At 36.4% G+C, this 23398-nt stretch overlaps 1 non-coding gene across 1 annotated transcript; it reads left to right on the top strand.

Moving 5' to 3' along the window:
- The first annotated feature begins 1685 nt into the window (after positions 1-1685).
- Positions 1686-1792, top strand: LOC131183540 (small nucleolar RNA R71). The gene has a single exon (XR_009151589.1). It is a non-coding gene; the product is annotated as a small nucleolar RNA R71 (small nucleolar RNA).
- Positions 1793-23398: the final 21606 nt, after the last annotated feature.

Genomic DNA, 23398 nt, shown 5'->3' with positions numbered 1-23398 from the left:
TTTATAGATCCTAGATTCTTATAAGCCTTAAGGCGAATTTCCTCTAATTCATGCAATTGTGATTTTCTTTCTAACTCATCCTCCATGCTTAACTCAAAAACATCCTGCACAAATGTATCAGCAACATCAACAGAAAAAACAGAATGATTATCAGCAGGATACTTTATGGCATTAAAGATATTAAATTTGATAGTCTCTCCATCAAACTCCATAGTTAAGGTACTCTCATCCACATTAATTTTTGTCTTGGCAGTTTTTAGGAAAGGTCTTCCAAATAAAATCAAAGCTGAATTTTATGTGGGAACACTATCCTCCATATCCAGAATCTAAAAATCTGCAGGAAAAATCAATTCTCCAACCTGCATCAATACATCCTCAACTACGCCCAATGGATAAGCATTAGAATGATCAACTAACTAAATAATGACACTGGTTTCTTTCAAAGGACCCAAATTTAAAGTTTGAAAAACTGAATATGACATGACATTAATAGATGCTCCTAAATCTGCCATTGCATTTTCAAATTTAGAATCACCTATTCTGCAGGGAATAGAAAACGAACCTGGATCCTTACACTTAGGGGGTACTTTTCGCTGAATTAATGCCGACACATTTTCCCCCACACTGATCTTCTCATTATTCCTCAACTTGTGCTTTGTAGTACGTAATTCCTTAATGAATTTAGCATACCTGGGGATTTGTTTGATCGCATCAAGTAAAGGTATATTGACCTCTACCTTCCTGAAGGTCTCTAAAATTTCTTTCTCTTGTTCTTTTTTGTTCGTCTTAGCCAATCTGCAGGGGAATGGAGGAAGAACGGAATTATTAACCTTATTCAGTTTAGGTTTAGTATGCACCTCAACTGCAGGAACTTCAGACTCTTTTGCTCCTTGCTTCTTCTTTTCCATTGACTCATGTGGAGTCTGATTATCAACTTCTTTCCCCCTCTGCAACGATATAGCACTTGCATTTTCTCTGGGATTCATGACTATTTGTGATGGAAGCTTTCTAAAACCTTGAGCTTTAAGTTTTCTCACAGATGAAGCTAACTAACCATCTACCTCTTTATATTTTGAATGCTATTTTTGGTCTCCTGTTGAAACTATTGGGTATTGTTAGCCAAGGCCTTAATAATTTCATCAAGTGACATACCTTGATTTGAGGGAGGTGGAGGTGGTTGATTCACTTGTCTCTGCTGCTGGTGTCCATTTTGCACAGGTTGATTCCCATAACTCAAATTGGGATGATCTCGCCATCCTAGATTATAAGTATTGGAAAAGGGATCATACCTGTGTTGTGGTTGTCCATAATTTCCTACTGTATTAACATGTTGCATTGATTCATCCTCTTGTAACGCAGGACACATGTCAGTAGCATAACTTGAACCCGAACAAATCCCACATACCTTAATAGTTTGCATTTTCCCTATAGCCAATTGCCTCACCAAAGAAGTTAAAGCAGAAATCTGTTTCTCAAGGTTAAATGTACTTACCTTATTAACCTTCATGGGTGTGTGATCCATTCTCATTCCAAACTACTGAGAGTTTGTTGTCATGTTAGCAATCAGCCTCCTTGCCTCTTCTGGTGTCTTATCAACCAAAGCTCCTCCACTGGCAGCATCTATCATACTGCGGTCCATTGGTAGAAATCCCTCATAGAAATACTGAATCAACAGCTGCTCACTTATTTGATGATGGGGATAGCTTGCACACAGCTTCTTAAATCTCTCCCAATACTCATACAAACTCTCTCCATTGTATTGTCGGATGCCATAAATTTCTTTTCTCATGTTGGCAGCACGGGAAGTAGGAAAATACTTCTCCAGAAATATCTGCTTCATCCCATTCCATGAGTTGATAGATCCAGAAGGAAGGTAATACAACCAATCCTTAGTTGTGCCCTCTAGTTAGAAAGGGAAAGCCCGAAGCTTGATATGATCCTCTGAAACTCCTTGATGTTTCATGCTGGAACACACAACATGAAATTCTTTTTAATGCTTATCTGGATCCTCACCTACAAGACCATGAAACTTAGGCAACAAATGGATTAGTCCAGATTTCAACTCAAAAGCAACATTGAAAGCAGGGTATTGGATACACAAAGGCTGTTGGTTTAGATTAAAAGCAGCCAACTATTTCAAAGTTCTAGCAGCCATTGTTTTGTTTTTAGAATTTGAATCCAAATCCAAATCCGAACTTAACTCCCTTGGAACTTGGACTCCTTCAGATGTACTCAGAATCTGCCTAGCTTGCTTAGCCAATTTTTTCAACCGTTTAGCTGCTTTTTCTACTTCTGGATCAAAGATCAACTCACCAAATTGAGAAGTTTCTGTCATAAACAAAAAAAAAATTAAAGTAAAAACAAAAAAATGCCTCAAAACCCTAGAAAACAATCGAATTTGGCCTCAAGAGAGTGGGGCTAAAGAATCATATGGATTGATTGGTCTTGATCAGAATGTTGTTTCCTTCAAAATAGGTATGGGCCACCCTCCTAATTCAACCAAAAATCTGTCGATAAATAGTAACACCGTAATTTTTTTTCTGAAAACCTGAAAACAGCAACACTCCTTAAACAAAGTTAATAACAGAATATCCTAACACTAAAAACACGAAATCCAATAAACTTTAGTACCCGGCAACAGCGCTAAAATTCTTAATGGTTGTCGATTCCACTAGAAATTAAATTAATTGAAATTACCAGTAATGAAATATTTTTCTGCAATAAGTGGTAAGTCTAGGTCGAACCCTAGAGACTGAATTATTAAATTTCGTGCACTTGTGTAATGAAAAAAGAAAAAAAGGTTTGGGGGGGGGGAGGTAATTCGCAATCCAAAGAAGAAATCAAAAATAAAAAATTAAGATCTAAAATTAAATAAAAAACTCTCAAATTAAACAAACTTTAGTCCAAGGTAATTGCATTCCAATGCATTGATTCAATCATAGATAAAAGAAATACAATCATCTCTTATTGAATACTTAACGTAAATTTACCAAACAGCGAGATAAACCCCTAACTTCTCTATACTCATTAATTCGAGCCCAGCACTCTTGTTGACTCTAATTATTAACTGAATTCGTATTAAGCAATCCTCATTAAATTAATAATTGCTTTAAGAATAGGAATTAGTTAAGCTAAATAACAATCTATGAAGCATAAATCATTTAATTCACCCTATTGTTTCCTTAGCTTATTATCGAAAACTGGGATCATAATCAATAAAACCTAATTACTACTCATGTTCAATCTTACACAACAATTATGGATTATGAAGATGAACTAGCAATTGATCACATCAAACAATTAACTAATAGGCCTTTTTAGCAAATCATTCAATAGATCAAAGACAATGAAATCAGAAAATAATAGATATTCAAAAAGACATAAATTAAATTAAGAACCTAGTATCACAAATCATGCAAAGAACTTGAATCTCTTGAACTGAATTAAAAACTTAGCCACTCATGTTCATGGCTTATAAAAAAATAAAGGAAAAATAAAGACGAAATTCAAAAAAGTGAATGGATAATGAAGTTATTCAAGGCCGAGAGGCTGCTGAATGGTTTTCTATGGAGATCGAAGGTTTGAATTGGATGTTTTTTAGCTGCTGCACAAAGACGCATTTATAATAAAAAACCTCATCCCAAAGATAGGAACCAAACTTGGAAAAGTTTTGAAATTCAAAAGACAGATTTTTAGCCTGCATTCAAGTCTCTGAAATCATGGCCAATTTTCAGTGACTTCCTTTCCGAATCTGTCTCTGCCCTCTTCAGGAAAGTTGTAGCCCTATTTCTTAGCTTTCCAACGGGTACTCATTTGCCTAAATCCAAAGTCTATAGCCTAAGTTATAGCCTAAAAACTAGGACTTGTTCAGATAGACAGTCCAGCCCATATTGACGACTTCATTGCCATTTTTCATAATTAAAATGGCCTCATCTCATGTCCAGCCCTTCATAGAAGTTGTAGAGGTAGCTCTTAAGGTTCAATTGGGCTTGGTCTTGCTTCATTTGGACGTTTGGAACTCTAGATACAAAATAAATACTAAAACTTGTCGTGACACATTAAGTTTGGGCTTTTGTAATAGATCCATAGCTCATTTTGTCAACCATGGAGACTGATTTGGGCTTTGGTCCCTCTTTATCATTTGTAGTGCTCTATCTTATCTTTTCAATGGATTAAACAGCACTCAATTTCGAGACCCACAACTTTAGAAACACCTAAAAAATACAGCAAAGGTCAAATGCTGAAAATTTCTCCATTTAACACAATTATTCCAGCAACTTTCTAAAGATATGCCTAAATGATAAATATACTTTAATCAACTGAACTATGCATGAAAACACACTAGAAACACTAAATGTGATGGGAGTAAAATTAATAAATTATGCACTTATCATAGGTCTTCTACCCCTCTATGCTGCTGGGGCAGGTCTCTCTGTTTAGGGTGGAGCAGTGGGAACACTAGTATTCCTCTATGGACAATCCTTCATGAAGTGATTCATAGACCCACATCTGAAACATCTACCAATCAACAATCTGTACTCTCCTTTGTGGGTCTCCCACAATGTGTACAACGGGGTGGTGGGGCTGATCTTTATGCAGCTATACCCAGAGAACTACCCACTGATGCACCAGACTGTCCTCCTCCTCTCCTTGGGGCAAATATACATTTTTGCTTCTTACCTCGATCCTGAGTCTGACCCTAAGACTCCTTGGGCCTCTTACTACCCGTGTCTGCTAAACTAGACTGACTAGATCTAGAACCCCTCTTACATTGCTTGTCCTTTCTGGACTGCTCTTCATTTCTGACCCTCTCCACATCAAGGGCTGATGCTATCAACTGGGAGAAATTTGTGAAGTGATGAGATTTCACTATCAACCTGATGTTGTCATTTAGTCCATCCTCAAACCTTCTGCATCTATCAGCTTCTATGGGCATCAACCCAATGCATACTTGCTAAGTCTCACGAATTCTCGCTCATATTAAGAGACTGTAAGCTGCCTTTGTTTCAGTGCTAGGAATTCTCTCCTTCTTGCCTCTAAGTACACATGGCTGATGTATTTCTTTCTAAATTCAGCCAGAAAGAACTCCCAGGTAATCTGTGCAGGCTGTACCACTTTCGATACTGTCACCCACGATCTATAAGCATCCTCCTATAGCAGTGACAGAGCACACTCCAAATAATGCTCTGGGGTGCAGTGCATCTATTGCAATACCCTCTCTGTCCTCTCCAGCCAATACTCTGCAGTGGCTGAATCATCCTTCTTCTTACCCCTGAAGTCAACTGCCCCATACTTTTGCAGTCTCTCTAGAGGGGATCTGTGAATAGGTCACGACTGTGGGGGCGGTGGTGGCTGTACAAGTGGTGATGGCTGTGGCTGTAGCTGTGGAGGTGGAGGTGGTGGCTGTGGCTGAGGTATAGCTCCGGTGACCTAACGGAGTAGCTGAGTCATCTGTTCCATGAAGGCCTGCTGTGCTCTCCCTGCAATACCACGGGATGACTCGGCTCTACTGTTTTGCTCCCTACTAGGAGCAGGTGTGGGTGCATGACTCTCTACCTCCTCCTCTATTGGTCCTAGAGGTCCATGCTCTGAAAGATCAGATGCCATCAATACCATAAAATAGACAAAGAACATATCTGCATTAGTGTCACCTCGACTCTATTTAAAGGCCCATGCATGTGATGCACTCTATCTATTTTTTACTATCTAGGTCTAGGACTGCCTAAACTTATGCTCTGATACCACTAAAATGTGACGCCCCTTACCCATCTACTATATAGCCGAGCAAAAAGTGCCACATTTGGCGCTGGAGCACCCTATCTTGTATTATCATGTCCCTTGTAAACTTTTAATATCATTTAAAAATGGTAATCCATGTGTAGAAATTTTTTTTTTATAACTTGTTTTTGTGGAGACCCGGATAGAGCCTCCTCTATTTGGTTAGCATCTGGCGGGTTCCACTAATCACCTGTTAACATGTTCATATTCATTTCACACATTTTCATATCATATTCTATTGTATCATATCATTCATAATTATTTATGAGATCTTAAAAGGTATCGTCTATTGCATTCATTTAGAAATTCATAGATAATAAATTACAAGTTTACATTAAAATCTCAAAGTTTATTTACAATTAAAAATGAAATACAACATGTGTTTATGTACAATGAACAAAAGAACAAAATCTAGACATATATGGGTCCTACCAAAAAAATAAAATTGTAGAGGTGACTAGTAGACACTGGCAAATCTGATCGGCCTCTGTATGAGCACTACTGCTGCTGCTGTTATGCCTGCTCAGACTGTCTCCAATACCTACGCGATGGAAAATCAACGCGCTAAGCATAACACTTAGTGGTGCATAATTTATAATAATAATAACTAAACAATTGAAATAATAATGGCAATTCATAATTTCTGAGTCTTTTACATTTTTATTGCACTTTGAAAATAATTAAAATTATTGGGATCGTTTCTATTTACTTATTGTATATTTAGTCTTAATTAATTATTATCAGTGCCCAAGAAACCTATAATAAATTATAAAAACTGGATACACCTGAGTATACTAGTTAGACAGCCATATGTTTATCCAGCATACATCGGTCATGTCAAGCATAAAGCCTGTGGGCCGGCATTTAAGCCAGATATAATATTAGGCAAAATGGCCAATGGGTAGGCATAAAGCCTGTAGAACAATCATATCAGACAGATTTTATCTGTTAATGATTATTCCTATGGGCAGTACTGCTATCTATAATCCCTAATTGGTATACCAATTGATCCAAATTAAATAAATAAGTCTAGGTATACTATGGGCAATATCACATTATTACTTATTTATTTGAAATGTTCATATCACTTCATAGTGGGAAAATAGGTCCCACATACCCCTTTCATGTGGTTTAGTGTTTAATGGTTTGTTAGTGTTAAATTCCCTACCATAAGATAATTTATCTCATAGACCCTTCTTTGGTTTCAGTTTTTGTGTCTTACTTTTGCCTATCCATAAAATCAGTTTGTAGCCATTGTTTGGCCACACTTCCTTCATGGAAGTTGTTCCTCTATGTCTTATCTTTATTTTTGCTTTTGAATCATGTCAATTTGATTTTTAGAACTCAAGTTATGGTTGGATACCCATAACTGATTCATTTCGAGATTCTGATTCCTTAACTAGGTAGCTTTTGGACTTAAAATTTACCTAATTAATGGAACATGTTGTAGTCACTTTTAGGCATAGTGATCTTCATAGAAATTGTTACCCTATGTCTTATGATCATTGAGAAATTTGTATCACAATTTTTCAAGTTTTGTGGAATTATTTATGGCCAATTAACTGACCTAGACTCATATGCCCTGTGCCAACAGGTGTTCAGTTCAGGTCAGTGACTGCAGGTCAATTTTTAAGGTTCTTATAGGCATAATTTGAGGAAGGTTTCTAAAACAATGTTTGAGCCCTCTTTTTAAGGTTTCTAGAAAGGTACGACTTATCTCAATTGGATTTTTCTAGTGGGAGATATGACTAAAAGACTGTTCTAGGGTCAAATGAAGTTTGGTCAAATTCCAGGTTTTGATGCAGTGATTTGTTCCAACTATTTGACCTAGTTCTCTTGATTTCTGGGTTTTGGTCAAAATACTAATTTTGTAGGTCTGTGTCTTGTGGACATTTTGCCACTGGTTTCATTACATTTGAGTTCTTGTAGACCAAGTTATGGCCATTTTGCCGAAACTGGTCGGGTAAGTTTATGTCCAGCAGTTTCTGGACAACCTAATTCTGGGCAGTTTTATCACAAAACTTAGGCCAGCAATTTGGTTTGGTTTTAGGCATGGTTCTATGATCTTCATAAAAATTGCAGCCCTATATCTAAGCTTTCCAATGGTATCAAATTCAGGTCATTTGGACCAGTATAGAGGGAGTTATGACCAAATTAATATGTACTGTTCATTTGGTGATTTTCTGGATTTTGTGCAGGGTCATTCGGATGTGGACAGTGTTTAAGTCAAATTTTGGACAGAATTTAGGCATGGTTTCTTCATGGAAAATGGGTGTTTTGGGTCTAGTTTTACCTCCAATTAGCCTCATACCAATTGGAGTAACACACAATCAGTTATGGCTCATCAAACACACTGGACTCATTGAGTCCCAACCTGCAGAAAATGGCACTCCCAAATATTCAATCTCCTCCAACTATCTTACTTCAATTTACATACATAGCACTTCTATAAGCAACAATCTCATCTCAACCAAGTCAAATTCTAACAATCTCACATAATCCTCAAATCATGTACATAAACCCTAATTTCAAATATCCAATTTGCACAAACATAACACATTCAAACTCCTAATCATATGAACTTATCAAACATTCTCATGGAACCCATTTTCATCATTTAAAATCATCAAACCCCAAGGGTTCCATGGCTGCCGAAATTAGGGTATTTAATTTTCTTATCATTTGTTTTCATTTTCATGTGATACTCACCCATCTCATCATTCTTACAAGGTTTAAAGAAGAGAGGGAGTGGTATTTTTGCACTTACCTCTTGTAACCCAACTTTTAACTTCCCAAACTTTAACTTTCCTTCTTCTTATGAGTACCAATAGCTTAATCTAGACGTGGGGATGATTTTTAGTGAAGAGGGCTAAGGGTTTTGGTAAGTGAGTGAGGAGAAAAATCAAGCTTTAAGCTTGAATAAAAATGGTGGAGAGAGGACCAAGGTGCCGGCTCAAAGAAGAGAGAAGAAGTGGAGTGGAGAAGATGATGGCTTAGTAGGTGGGTTTTGTCTCTTGTGGGTATTTATATATTCTATATATGTTGTACTTTAATTTTTAAAATTTCATAAGTCTTTTTCCTTTCTTTTCTTTTTTTTTTTTTCTTCTCTTTTTTCTTCTTCTTTCTTTTCTAATTCAATTCATAAAGTTTTAATTTATATTCATTATTTTATTCTCTAAATTTTTAATTTGACATTTAGGTCAAAATTTACCTCTGGGGGTGAAATGATTAAAATGCCCTTTATAGTGTATATCAGGTTATTATTATTATTTTTGTACCAATTAATAAATTCTCTAAATTTTATTTTATTTTCTCTAAATTTTTTTCTATATTTTCTTAACATTTATTCCATCAATTTATGTCTCCTCACTATAGTTTAAGTGTAGTTCTAGAAATTCTGACTGTCCAAACAGATATTAGTCATCAAAACAGTAGAATGTACGGACTACCTATGGTTAGAGCGTTACACATCAGGTGATGGTAGATTGTTGGTTGAAGAAGATTTCATTACAAACAACAGATGGAAATGAGATTACAGTCGTGGGTGAAGGAATGGGTTGTCTTTCTACCATTATATCAGCCACAGTAGCCAGAAGATTGATGAGGAAAGGCTGTGAGGCTTTCTTAGCACATGTGGTTGACACCAGTGAGACTAGCCCGAGTTTACAGGACATCCCCACTGTATGTGATTTTCCGAATGTATTTCTTGAAGAGTTGCCTGGTTTACCACCAGATAGAGAATTGCAGTTTGCTATAGAGGTTATGCTGGGTACTGTACTGATTTCCATTACTCTATATAGGATGACACCTACTGAACTGAGAGAGTTAAAAGTTCAGTTACAGGAGTTACTAGATAAGGGCTTCATACGCCCAAGCGTGTCACCATGGGGAGCATCGATGTTATTTATGAAGAAGAAGGATGGTACACTACAGCTTTGTACAGACTACCGGTAACTGAATAAGGTGACTGTGAAAAACAAATAGCCTTTACCATGGATAGATGACTTGTTTGATCAACTGAAGGGAGCCGATGTATTCTCCAAAATAGATCTCAAATCAGGCTACCATCAGTTAAGGGTAAAAGAGACAGATGTTCTAAAAACTACTTTCAGGACTCGGTATGGACACTATGAGTTCCTAGTGATGCCATTTGGGCTGACAAATGCACCAGTACCTTTCATGGACCTCATGAACCGTATCTTCCATCCCTACTTAGATCGGTTTGTAGTGGTCTTTATAGATGATATTCTGGTGTATTCTAAGAACCAGGAGGAGCATGATGAACACCTAAGAGTAGTACTACAAACACTATAGGAAAAGCAGTTGTATGCCAAGTTATCCAAGTGTGAATGGAAGATGGACACACTACAGACACTGCAGATATCTTTCCTTAGACACATTATATTAGCAGATGGAATCAGGGTAGATCCAAAGAAGATTAAAGCAGCAGTTGAATGGAAGCCTCCCAGAAATGCAACAGAGGTCAGAAGCTTTTTGCGGTTAGCAGGATACTATAAGAGATTTATGAAGGGATTCTCCCTTATTGTAGCCCCACTGACTAAGCTGCTACATAAGAATGTCAAGTTTGACTGGAATGACAAATACCAAGCTAGCTTTAAAAAGCTAAAGGCTATGCTCACAGAGGCTCCAGTGTTGACACAGCCAGAGTCAGGGAAAGACTATGTGATCTATAGTGATGCCTCTCACAACGGACTTGGGTGTGTTCTAATGTAGGAAGGGAAAGTAGTTGCCTATGCTTCCAGACAGCTAAGGCCACATGAAAAGAATTACCCAACACATGATTTGGAATTGGCAGCAATAATATTTACATTGAAGATATGGAGGCATTACCTATATGGTGAGAAGTGTTACATCTACACTGATCACAAGAGTCTGAAGTACTTGCCAACCCAGAAGGAACTTAATCTGAGACAGAGGAGATGGATTGAATTCCTTAAGGATTATGACTGTGTGATAGACTATCACCCTGGAAAGGCAAATGTAGTGGCTAACGCACTGAGTAGGAAGTCCATGATGGCTTTAAGAGCATTGAATGTTCACTTGTCCTTAGTTCTAGATGGGACTATTTTGGCTGAGTTGTGTGTAAAGCCAAGCTTGCTACAGCAAATACAAGAAGCACAGATAAGGGAAGAAAAGTTGATAATTGTTATGGGAAGAGTTAAAGACGGGAAGGAGACTGATTATGAGCTAAAAGGAGATGGGTGCCTATATTATAAAGGCAGAATCTATGTACCAGATGTATCAAGACCTGAAGGCACAGTACTGGTGGCTTAGAATGAAGAAGGAGATTGGTGATTTTATAACCAGATGTCTGACATGCCACCAGGTTAAAGCTGAGCATCAGGTTCCATCGGGGTTGTTGTAACCTATATCTATACCAGAATGGAAATGGGTCCGCATCACCATGGATTTTGTAACTGTGCTGCCATTGATACAGAAGAAGCATGACACCATCTGGGTGATTGTGGACAGATTAACAAAGTTAGCTCACTTCCTACCTATCAGAACCGACTACTCACTGGAGAGATTAGCAGAAATCCATATAGCTGAGATAGTACAGTTACATGGAGTGCCAACATCGATTATATCTGACCGAGACCAAAGGTTTACTTCGAGGTTTTGAAAGAAGTTATAGAAGTCGTTAGGCACTCAACTGCACTTCAGTACGGCTATTCATCCTCAAAAGGATGGACGGTCCGAATGTCACACCCTAGTCCTCGTAAGATGTAACATGTTCCCGTAGTACACCTAATGAATTACCGTACTTCACCTACTGATAACCCATTAAATATACTACAAGGGATTTTAAAATAATTTTCGTTCATTTTAGAATTGGTAGGTAAAAATTTTTTTTGAAATTTTAAAAACCTTTATTTAAAGTCCAAAAATAAATTAAATTTTTGGATATTTAAAATCTCTGCAATTTTTACAAAAATTTCGACAGAGTGCCGTCTATATTTTGAGAAAATAGTTCTTCAAAACCTGAAAATAGAAACTCCCAATATATTTCTCAATCACAACTCCATTTGTAACCACAAAACTTCAAATCAACAGCAATAGCAACACTTCAATTTAAAATCCAAATTTCATATCAAGAATTAATATCTCAAACATTTCATAACTCATGCTTATTACATTTTAAATCATTAATTTACAGTCATAAGTTAATTTACAGATGCAAAATCTTAAAAATAATATTATTACAATTTTATCTGTACAACTGCTCAAATTACAGAGATACATATGCATGCTATCATATTTACATCAAACTAAACTACCAGGGTATAGACAAATATCCGTACAAAAATTCTTCAATTTTGCTCCTCTCTAACTGTAGTAGCTTGCTCTGCTGCTATATCATTTTCCCTATCTGCGACAGCAAGTTAAAGCTATCGCTGAGTATATAAATACTCAGTAGTGCACAATAAAGCATAAAATGCAAAATATAAAACATTTATGAACAAATCATCATTCAAAAATCTCATAATCGCATTTCACAAATTTTTTTCTCAAATCACATTTATAACAAATCATAATTTTCAAAACTTCATATAGCACAACTTGATCAAACAATTTAATAAACATAGTGTTGCCAAACAGTAACACAACTTAGGCTATGACACAAAATTTTCCGAACATGCCGTGTGTACATCACGACAATGCATACTCACCCCACTAATCGAAATCAATGAGGGAGATGGCTAGCTAGCTAATGAGTACTCATCCAAACTCACCCCTCAGACTGGAAAGCCAGAGAGGGAGGAATATAATCAAATATCAAGCTCACCCCACAAGTGGAGGAACATATTAATATTGTCATGCCAAGTGTGAATTAAAAATAATTTAAATCAAGTTGTTCAAATATTTTATGCAATTCACAAATCATATTTCATTCTAAACTTTTCATTTATAAAGTAGGCAACACACTATTTTTCAAATAAGATTTTCAAAGCCATAACTAAATTCAAAACCATTTGTTCAAATATTTCATATAAATCGATAAATAATTTTCATTCCAAATTTCCATTGAAAAATAGGCAACACAACATTCTAGAAATTCACAATGAACAAAACACATTCATAATGTATAACAAATCAATTTCCATTATGAAAACTATAATTTAAAAATTTTTGTGCACAAACCTAACGTGAGTTGCCTCTAGGCCTTGACTCAGTCCCTTATACCTTTCGGGTCTTTTTTAGCTAAAACACAAAATTTATAGTGTTTCAGTATCTTATTTCACAATAAATCCAATAATTAATTCATAAATACTTTATTCTAGCCCAAATATGCATAAACTAACATTCTTGGAAATTTTCATTTTGGAGTTACTATTCATGGTACTATTCAAGTCAATTTGTTGACTTTCTAAGGCTTAATAGGTATGGGAATTCCAACTTTATCCACATACCACATTTTGGTCACTAAATTTGTTGGTTTTGGTTGTTTACTCAAATTCTAAGTCTTTTAAGCAAATTTGATAAATTTTCAGTTTTGGTATCTAAGGTTTCAATGTTCCATTGGTCATTTTACTGTTAGAATTTGACAAAATTTTCTTCATAGAAAATGTTTCCTATTGTCTTAAGTTTATTCTCCTTTTTGAATCACTCCAATTGGAGTTTCGTAGCTCAAGTTATAGCCATTTGAACCATGGCTGCCGGATTGGACTCAACCCAGAATTCTGGGCAATTTTTGGTTCTGGCAGTTTTAGGTTACCAACTTGGGTTGGCCAAATGACTTAGTTAATGGCACAATTTGGGTTTGTGTTCTTCTTTAAAGTTTTAGGTCTATATCTCATCTAACAACTGGTAAAATTTTAGGTCATTTAGACCTGCCTAGCTCAAGTTATGGCCAAATGAACAAACACTATTCATTTGATCAGTTTGTACAGGACAGACTATGATTTCTCAACTTTGGTCAATTTGTTCACTAGGTTTTGTTCACTTTTTGGGCATGCTTCCTAAATGAAAATTGTGTCATTTAGTGTTTATTTTCATTCCCAATTGGTCTCATACCAATTGGACTTGTAAAATTTCATTTTTGGTCCCTCAAAGGTAATTTGGTCATGCTGCCATACTCAATCCGAATTTGGTTTTGATTACAACACCTCTAACACTCTTCATTAGGTCTCAAATGACCATTTCTCACTTTACATTAGGTCAAAGACACCATTTACCACTTCCTCACATTTTTGTCTCTAACCCTAAGTGTCCCAAAACCCTAACCACACTAAGTTATTGCATTTAATCACATTTAAGCATTTCAATCTCACTACCCCATTCATGTAAGCTTGCCTAACATTTTAAATTCAATCAAAACTAAAACATATGCATAGTAACCCTAGTTGGCTGAATTTCAGTTTGGTCTTTCCACAATGTTTTTATTTCATTTTAAGTTAAGATCTAAGTTACCTACACCAAGAACACAAATATTAAACATAAATTTTTAATTTAAATTCACTAACCTTAAACTTTGAATTTTAATCTTCAATTCCACCCCTCTTTCCTTCTTTCTTTCTTGCTCAATCCTCTTCTCAAGTTGCCTAGACAAGCTTTAACTATGGTAGCTTACTTTTCTATGGTGAAATCTTATAATATACAAGCTCAAAATTGAGCTTTAATGGAGTTTGTGGAAAGGGAGAGTTGAGAGAGGGAGGACGGCACTTGGGTTGAAGATAACTCTTTTTTGTTTTTTTTTTTCTTTTCTTTTCTATATATCTTTTGTCTTATGGAAGACCCAAAATCAAATTAATTAAATTAATTAATTCTAATATTTATGGCATCATGCATGATGTCATCTCCCTTCACTTTTTCATTTTCTTTTTTTTTCATTTATTTTTTTTATTAGTTCTCTAATTTAATTCCCAACTCTGAAATTTTCTTTTCTCCTATTTTATTTGACAGTTAGGTCAGGAGTCAGCTCTCGGGGTCAATTGACCAAATTGCCCCTCACCGGTTCAACCCGGTTTACGAATAATTCAATATTTCTTTCGGCTCCCTGACCTAATTATTTGACTGGCTTAACAGTTCTTTTTTGTGATTTTCTCTTTTCCACTGTGTTCATAATAGTCCTAAGGACCGCGGTGTCACATTTTATGGTTCGAAATTTGAGTTTAAATCGACTTTATAGTCGTTCTCGAGAAGGCCACCCATCGTTGTGACTCTCGGCTCGTTTAACTTCTTATGTTCTGTTTTTCTTATTTATACTTAACTAATTGACAGTTACTAATTATTTGTGTTTATGGTTTATCAAGTTGTCTTAAATGTGGTTCTAATCTCCTTAATTGTCCGGACCGACTCCGATCACCGGAACAGTGAAATATACCAGGCTATGCAAATAGGGGTGTTACACCGAAAGGGTGACTTAGGTAACCCTTAGAACTTAGTAAATTGTATAAATGTTAAAATATTGATAATAATGACATAACATGAATTACATGATAGGTGTTGGAGGATATGCTTCGGAGCTGCATTATTAACTTTGAAGGAAGTTGGGAGAAATATCTTCCTTTAGTAGAGTTTGCTTACAATAATAGCTACCAAGCTAGCATAAAAATGGCTGCATATGAAGCATTGTATGGGAGGAGATGCGAGACTCCCTTATGCTGGACAGAAATAGGTGAAGAGAAAGTAATGAGCCTAGACCTGGTGAGATAGACAGAGGAAAAAGTGAAGCTAATTAGAGATAACTTGAAAGTTACCTCAGATAGGTAGAAGTCCTATGCTGACCTAAAGAGAAAGGACATAGAGTATGAGGTTGGTGATAAGGTATTTCTCAAGGTATCGCCTTGGAAGAAAGTTTTAAGATTTGGCATGAAGGGTAAGTTAAGTCTTAGGTTTGTTAATCTATACAATGTCATTGAACATGTGGGTCTAGTAGCCTATAGACTAGCTTTACCACTTGAGCTGGACAAGATTCACAATGTCTTCCATGTGTCGATGGTCAGGAGATACAGATCAGATCCTTCACATATCATTTCAGCAAAAAAGATAATTGTGCAACCTGACTTAACATATGAAGAAGAGCCAATTAGAATCTTGGCACGAGAGGTCAAAGAGCTCAGAAACAAGAGAATTCCACTGGTTAAAGTTCTATGGAGACACCACAACACAGAAGAGGCAACTTGGGAGAGTGAGGAGACAATGAGGCAGCAGTTTCCTCAGCTCTTCACATCAGGTAAATTTCAAGGACGAAATTCTTATTTAGAGGGAAAAAATTGTAACGCCCTCACCGTAGGTAGAACATATGTTCTACTATTCTGACAACTAACATCTGTTCGAACAGTCAGAATATCTAGAACTACACTTAAGCTAGGGTGAGGAGACATAAATTAATGAAATAAAGACCAAGAAAAATTAAGAAAAAATAAAAAAAAAATGAAATGTAACTAGGTTAAACGAGACAATATCACGGCGATGGGTAACCGTACCGGGAAGTCATTACGTAGATAGTTGATGACTCCAGACCTGCGAGGAACCCTAGAAAATAATTTTCGGGATAAAATTAAGGGTTTATTAAGGTACAAATGACATTAAAAATGTCAAAAAAAATTTAGTTAATTAGTACAGGTAAAAAAATTTAGTTAATTAGTACAGGTGAAAATAAAAATGAAATAGATAATATAAAATTAAAGAAACCGTCGGATCGGGGATTTAGTCTGTATTACCGAAAAAGGTTGACTATAACCCGAAGAGGGACATTTTGGTCATTTGGCACCTAGAATTGACTTTTAACCTAAATGTCCATTAAAATGAGTGATATTAAAAATTTTGAAAATCCCATGAAAAATATGAAACTGTAGGTAATGTAATTAAAGGAATATAAAAGGGAATTATTACAAATATGAAAATTTTAATTATTATAATAATTAAATAAACTTTAGTGGAGTATATAAAGGCATAAGATGACAAATTTTAATCCACTCAAATCACTTCTTCATTTCATCTCATCCATGGCCGAATCCTTCTCTCCTTTCCTCCATGAAGTCTTTTCATGTAAGCTTTAAAACCCCTCCATTTTCAACATAAAATCATAAGTTCACTTCACAAAAATTAGTCCCCACACCTTGGGAAGTCTATAGGCAGCAAAGGAAAAGAGAAATCTTGAAGTTTTCATAAGGTTGAGAAGTAGCCATTAAAGGTTAGTGCTTATATTCTCTTCTTTTCTTCATTGCATATTGAATTAAGGTTAAGGTGAAGTGAATTTTGTATAAAATCAAAGGAAATGATTTGTTATGAGAATTGTTGAATTTCGGTAGCCTTAGTCCCCTTGAGAGTTTGATGAATTCCTAATTATAATGATGATTGGTGATGTTAATTGATACACTTAAATGCATTCGAAGTGATATTACACGTGATATGCATAAATTAGGGGAACTTGAATTAGGGTTTGATCATAAATTAGGGTTTTGTGAATATGCTTGAAATTGAGATGAATTGATGATGTTTAGAAGTGACATGAATGCCAATTTATAGTTTGTGACACCCCTTACCCGTTTACAGTGTAGCCGAGCAAGATATGCCACACAGTGTACCGGAACACCATATTTTATCTCAATTATTTTTAACCTTCCTTAATTTATTTCTTCATGGTTATTATAACACTCCTATTTGTATAGCCTAATATATTTCACTGTTCCGGTGACCGGTGTCGGTCCGGACAATTAAGAGGATTAGAACCACATCTAAGACAACTAGAGAAGCCATAAACACAAATATTTAGCAAATTGCCAATTAGTTAAGTATAAATAATAAAAACAGAACACAATGAGTTAAATGAGCTGAGAGTCACAGCGATGGGTGACCTTCTCGAGAAGGACTGCGAAGTAGATTTAAAAACAAATTTCAAACCGTAAAATGTGATGCTGTTGTCCTTAGGACTATTACGAACACAGTGAAAAAGAGAAAATCACGAAAAAGAACTGTTAAGTCAGTCAAATAATTAGGTGAGGGAGCTGAAAGAAATATTGGATTATTTACAAACCGGGATGAACCGGCGATGGGCAATTTGGTCAATTGAACCCGAGAGCTGACTCCTGACCTAACTGTCAAATAAAATCAGAGAAAAGAAAAGAAAAAAAAAATCAAAAAGCCTTCTTCTTCTTATCCCTTGCTGCCTCCCATCTCTCTCTCCCTCACCATTGCTAACTCCATTAAAGCTTGCACTCAAGCTTTGAAACCCTCACGAAATCTCAACTTCTTCCATACTTGCTTCACAAAAACTTGATTTAGTCACTTGAGAGGAAGATTTGTCATCAAAGAATTGAAGAAAATTTAGAGGAAGTGAAGATCAAAGACTTCACCTAAGGTTAGTAATGCAAACTTCAAATTTTTAGTTTAATTAGTGTATGTATAGCATCAAGAACATAGAAATAAACTTAAAATGAAAAGAAAAATTTATTGAGGGACTAAACTGAAATTTCAGCCAGCATGAGGGGGAGGGTGATTTTCATGGTTTGATTTACTTGAATGGGTATATGAACCTTGAATTAGTGAGTGGTTTTGATTAAAGAGTTTGAAAGTAGCTAAATGCAAGAAATTGGCAACTTAGGGTTTTGGACATTAGGGTTTAGAGACCAAAAATGTGAGGAAGTGGTAAATGGTGTCTTGGACCTAATGTGAAGTGAAAAATGGTCATTTGTGACCTAATTAAGTGTGTTAGAAGTGTTGGAATTAAAGCCAAATTCGGAGGGAGTGTGGTCATGCTGCTAGCAGCATGACCAAATTTCCTTTGAAGGACCAAAAATGAAATTTTACAAGTCCAATTGGTACGGGACCAATTGGGAATGAAAATAGACACTAAATGACACAATTTTCATTCAGGAAGCATGCCCAAAAAGTGACCAAAACCTAGTGAACCAATTGACCAAAGTTGGAAAATTACAGGCTGCCCTATACAAACTGACCAAATGAATAGTATTTGTTCATTTGGCCATAACTTGAGCTAGGAAGGTCTAAATGACCTGAAATTTTACCATTGGTTAGATGAGATATAGACCTAAAACTTTAATGAAGAACACAAACCCAAATTATGCCACTAACCAAGTCATTTGGCCACCCAAAGTTAGTGACCCAAAACTGCCAGCACCAAAAGTTGCCCAGAATTCTGGGTCGAATCCAATCCGGCAGATATAGTTCAAATGGCTATCACATGAGCTACAAAACTCCAATTGGAGTGATTCAAAAAAGGAGAATAAACTTAAGACATTAGGAAACATTTTCTATGAAGAAAGTTTTGCCAAATTCCAGCAGAAAAGTGACCAATGGAACAATGTAACCTTAGACACCAAAACTGAAAATTTATCAAATTTGCCTAAAAGACTTAGAATTTGAATAAACAACCAAAACCAACAAATTTAGAGACCAAAATGTGGTATGTGGGTAAAGTTGGAATTCCCATACCTATTAAGCCTTAGAAAGTCAACAATTTGACTTGAATAGTGTAGTGAATAGTAACCCCGAAACACAAAATTTCAAGAACGTCGAGTTTAACACGTTAGAGCTAGGTAAAAGTGAAGTTAAATTTATTTTTGGATTTATGCTAAGTTATGGTACTGAAACACTATAAAATTGTGTGTTTCAGTTGAAAAGAATACTGGGAAAGAACTCAAGGAACCGAGTCAAGGTCAAGAGGCGACTCGCTTGAGGTTTGTGCACAACATCACTATGCTTTAAAATTCATTGATAAAGTGAATGAACTATGCATTTTAATTTTGCTTTGAATTGTTGAAAGTTTATTGTGACCTTATTTATGATGTTTTGGTTTAAATTGTGAAAGTTATTGTGTATATTTGAAATGACAATGTTTAGCAAATTGTAAAGATAAGTTTTGAAACCACAGTGTCATGACCATATATTTGAACGCCTCACTAGCATGACTAGTGGGGGTAATTAGTTTCGAATTTTGATTCCTTCTCTGGAGAAGTGTTGAGGTGTGCCAGTAGAAGAGGATGTGAATGGATATCCATATATTTAAGCTAGCTAGCCTTGTGATGTGATTTCTCTTTAGCCTCTGGCTATTGAGATTCTATTTGTTTCAAATGGCATGATCTAACTATGGGTTTTATGAAATGTGATTTGATACTTCAAAATGAAATTGTTTGGGATTAAAATCGCATAATGCATGATTTGTATTTAATTCTCATGTTCAGTCAAAATTTTGAATAAATATGATTTAAGTTCTGCATAAAGATTATTTTAGTATGTTGTGCACCACTGAGTCCTAGTACTCAGCGATAGCTTTTATTGCTGTCGTAGATTTAGAGACTAAAGAAGCAGCAGACTGAGCTGCTGAGGTGTGAGGAGCTATCAGCTTGAAGTTATCGGGTATAATTTATAACCTGACTGTAAATATTTCTTTTGATGTATGTATTGCACATAAATGTATGGACATGTAAATTCGGTCTTGAGCAGCTTGTATAAAGCTTGTGTAAAGTTTGTAATAAATTTTAGTTGAATTTCTCTTAATGTAAATTTTGTAATGATATATATAAATTGTTTTGTCCTTAATGAAATATGAATGGAACTATTTTATTTAATTTAAATGAAATGGATTGCTAGTATTTTGATGATCATTGGATAGTGGATTCAAAATTTGAAAGTTGATAAATGTGTTGAGAAATTGATTGAGATTGAGTATGAATTTGAAGCAGTGGTTGAAAAATTATTGTAAGTGCCTTTTTTTCAGGTATTTGAAGCACCGTTTTCTCAAAATACAAAAGAAACTCTGTCAAAATTTTTATAAAATTTACGGAAAAATAAAATGGGCAAAAAATATTAACTAGTTTTAAATTTAATTAAATATTTTAAATACCTATTAGAAAATGCTCACCACTTATTAAAAATAAGAAAATTGTTTTAAAATCCCTTGTAGGGTACTTAATGAGTTATCGGTAGGTGAAGTTCGGTAGTTCATTAGGTATTCTACGGGATCATGTTATGCCTTACAGAGGGGTAAGGTGTGACATGTTTTAATGGTATCAGAGCAAAATTTTTGAAGTATGTTTTAACTTAGGAATTTGTGTCTTTTCTTTGTTAAGTACAACTGCTCAATGTCCATATTTGTTACATACAGTGCATTACATCATGAATATGAACTAACAGAGGGAAATCTCCATGTGTTACTTGTTTAGGAGATACCCTAACTTCATACTAAAATGGAAGAAGGGGATCGCTCAGTTGAGCAATTTGCTGAAGTTGAGGCACAAGGGGAAGCCCTAGCTTTGCAGAATGTTAGTGGATCTATAGCATCAGCCCCACAAATGTCGCAGTTTTCTGCACAGTTCGCACAGTAGATGGCTGCGATGTTTCAACAAATTGCTAGGGGTATGCCTGCTCAAGCTCCACCCCAGACACCTGTGGCACAACCATTGCCTCCAGCCAGACACTATGATAAATTACTGAAGTATGGGGCTGCAGAATTTAAGGGTATAGTGGACCCTTTAGAGGCAGAGTAATGGCTTGAAAGAATGGACAGAGTATTTAAGAAGTTGCACTGCTAAGATGAACTGAAGTTTGAGTATTCTGTGTCGCTACTGCAAGGGGATGCGTATGATTGGTGGAAGACCATCTCCCACAGCTTGGCTGAACCACCAGTGCTGACCTGGGATGACTTCATTAGAGAGTTCAGACAAAAATACATCCCAGATGCATATGTTGATCAGAAATTGCAAGAATTTTTATGTTTGAAACAAGGGAACCGATCAGTGGCAGAGTATGAGAGGGAGTTCTCTCGCTTAAGTCACTATGCAGGGAGTCTCCTTACTACCAGCAAGGCAAGATGTAAGAGATTTGAGACTGGTTTGAAGCCCAGCATAAGGATGCAAGTTGTGGAATTTCGACACAGCAACTTCTCAGAGCTCATGTCTCAAGCACTTGAATTGGAAAGAATAGAATCAGAAGCAACCCCAGTGAAAGAAAAATTAGAGAAAGGTGAGAAATCAGAAAAAGACAAGGGGGAAAAGTTAGTAGAACTGAGTTCTGGTGATACTTCTGGCAAGAAGAAGAAATTTAGTGGACCCAGCAGTGGTCGAAGTGGCAGAATTGGTAGGGGCAGATTTTTTGGACAGAGACCTCCTAGTTCTGGTCAGCAATCTAGCAGGGGTTCATATTCTGCCCGCTCCTATGAGACTTGTGGCAAGATTCATGGGGGGAAATGTTATTGGGCCACTGGAGCCTGTTTTAACTATGGAGGTAAGGGCCATATATCTAAAGACTGCACTAGTGCTCCGTCTCCGAGATATGGTCCAGCTCCTACTACTGCCAAGGGATCTATTTAAAGTCCTGCTCCCAGTGGTTCACAGTCTGTTGGCACAGGAAGAGGCAGAGGTGGAGGCACTGCTTCAGGCAGTCAGGGCACAGTTGGTCAATCAGCACAAGGAAGTGCTTCAGCCAGAGTTTACACGATGAGATAGCGAGAAGAGGCTGAGACTTCCGATGTGGTAGCTGGTACATTCTTTATCTCTGATCAAGAAGTATTTGTATTGTTTGATCCAGGTTCAACCCATTCATATGTTAGTGCTAGAATAGTCTATTCACTTGCTGTTCCATGTGTGCAAATGGGTTTTGAAGTGCTAGTAACTAATCCGTTAGGACAAGAGGTCCGGGTTAACAAAATCTATAGAGACTGTCCTTTGGTTATCCAAGGACATGTTTTCCTGTCAGACTTGATTGAAATGCCCTTCAGAGAGTATGATATCATCTTGGGCATGGATTGGTTAGCCAGGCATCATGCCATGATTGACTGTAGACTGAAGACAGTCAATTTTGGTTTCCCTTTGTATGGTGATGTGGTAATAAATGGGGAGAGGCATTTACTGCCATCAAACATCATTTCGGCTGCACTAGCCAGAAGAATGATCAGAAAAAGGTGTGAAGCATACTTGGCACATGTGATAGACACCCAAGTGGGGAGTCCAGCACTAAGGGACATCCCTATTGTATGTGACTTTTCGGATGTGTTTCCTGATGAATTACCAGGATTACCTCCAAAAAGAGAGGTGCAGTTTGAGATTGATGTTATGCCTGGTGTGGATCCAATCTCCATAACGCCATATAGAATGGCACCAGCAGAATTAAAAGAGTTGAAAGTGCAGTTGCAAGAATTGCTTGACAAGGGCTTTATCCGCCCTAGTGTGTCACCTTGGGGAGCGCCAGTGTTGTTTATTAAGAAGAAGGATGGCACTCTCCGCTTGTGTATTGATTATCGGCAGTTGAATAAGGTGACAATAAAGAATAGATATCCGTTGCCCCGCATTGATGACTTATTTGATCGGTTGAGGGGTGCAGCTGTGTTCTCCAAAGTTGACCTGAGATCAGGTTATTATCAGCTGAAAGTACAAATGCAGAGTATTCCTAAAACTACCTTCAGAACCCGCTATGGCCATTATGAGTTCCTAGTTATGCCATTTGGGTTAACTAATGCTCCGACTGCTTTTATGGATCTAATGAACACTATCTTCAGACCATACCTCGACCAGTTTATGGTGGTATTCATAGATGATATATTGGTTTATTCGAGGAATGCAGAAGAGCATGATAGACATCTGCGGATTGTACTGCAGACTTTGAGGGAGAAACAGCTATATGCCAAATTGTCGAA

This window comes from Hevea brasiliensis, chromosome 9, assembly GCF_030052815.1.
Source record: "Hevea brasiliensis isolate MT/VB/25A 57/8 chromosome 9, ASM3005281v1, whole genome shotgun sequence".
In the NCBI taxonomy this organism is placed as follows: Eukaryota; Viridiplantae; Streptophyta; class Magnoliopsida; order Malpighiales; family Euphorbiaceae; genus Hevea; species Hevea brasiliensis.
The sequence above is the reverse complement of the archived record's forward strand: the minus strand, read 5'-3'. Positions and strand labels throughout refer to the sequence as shown.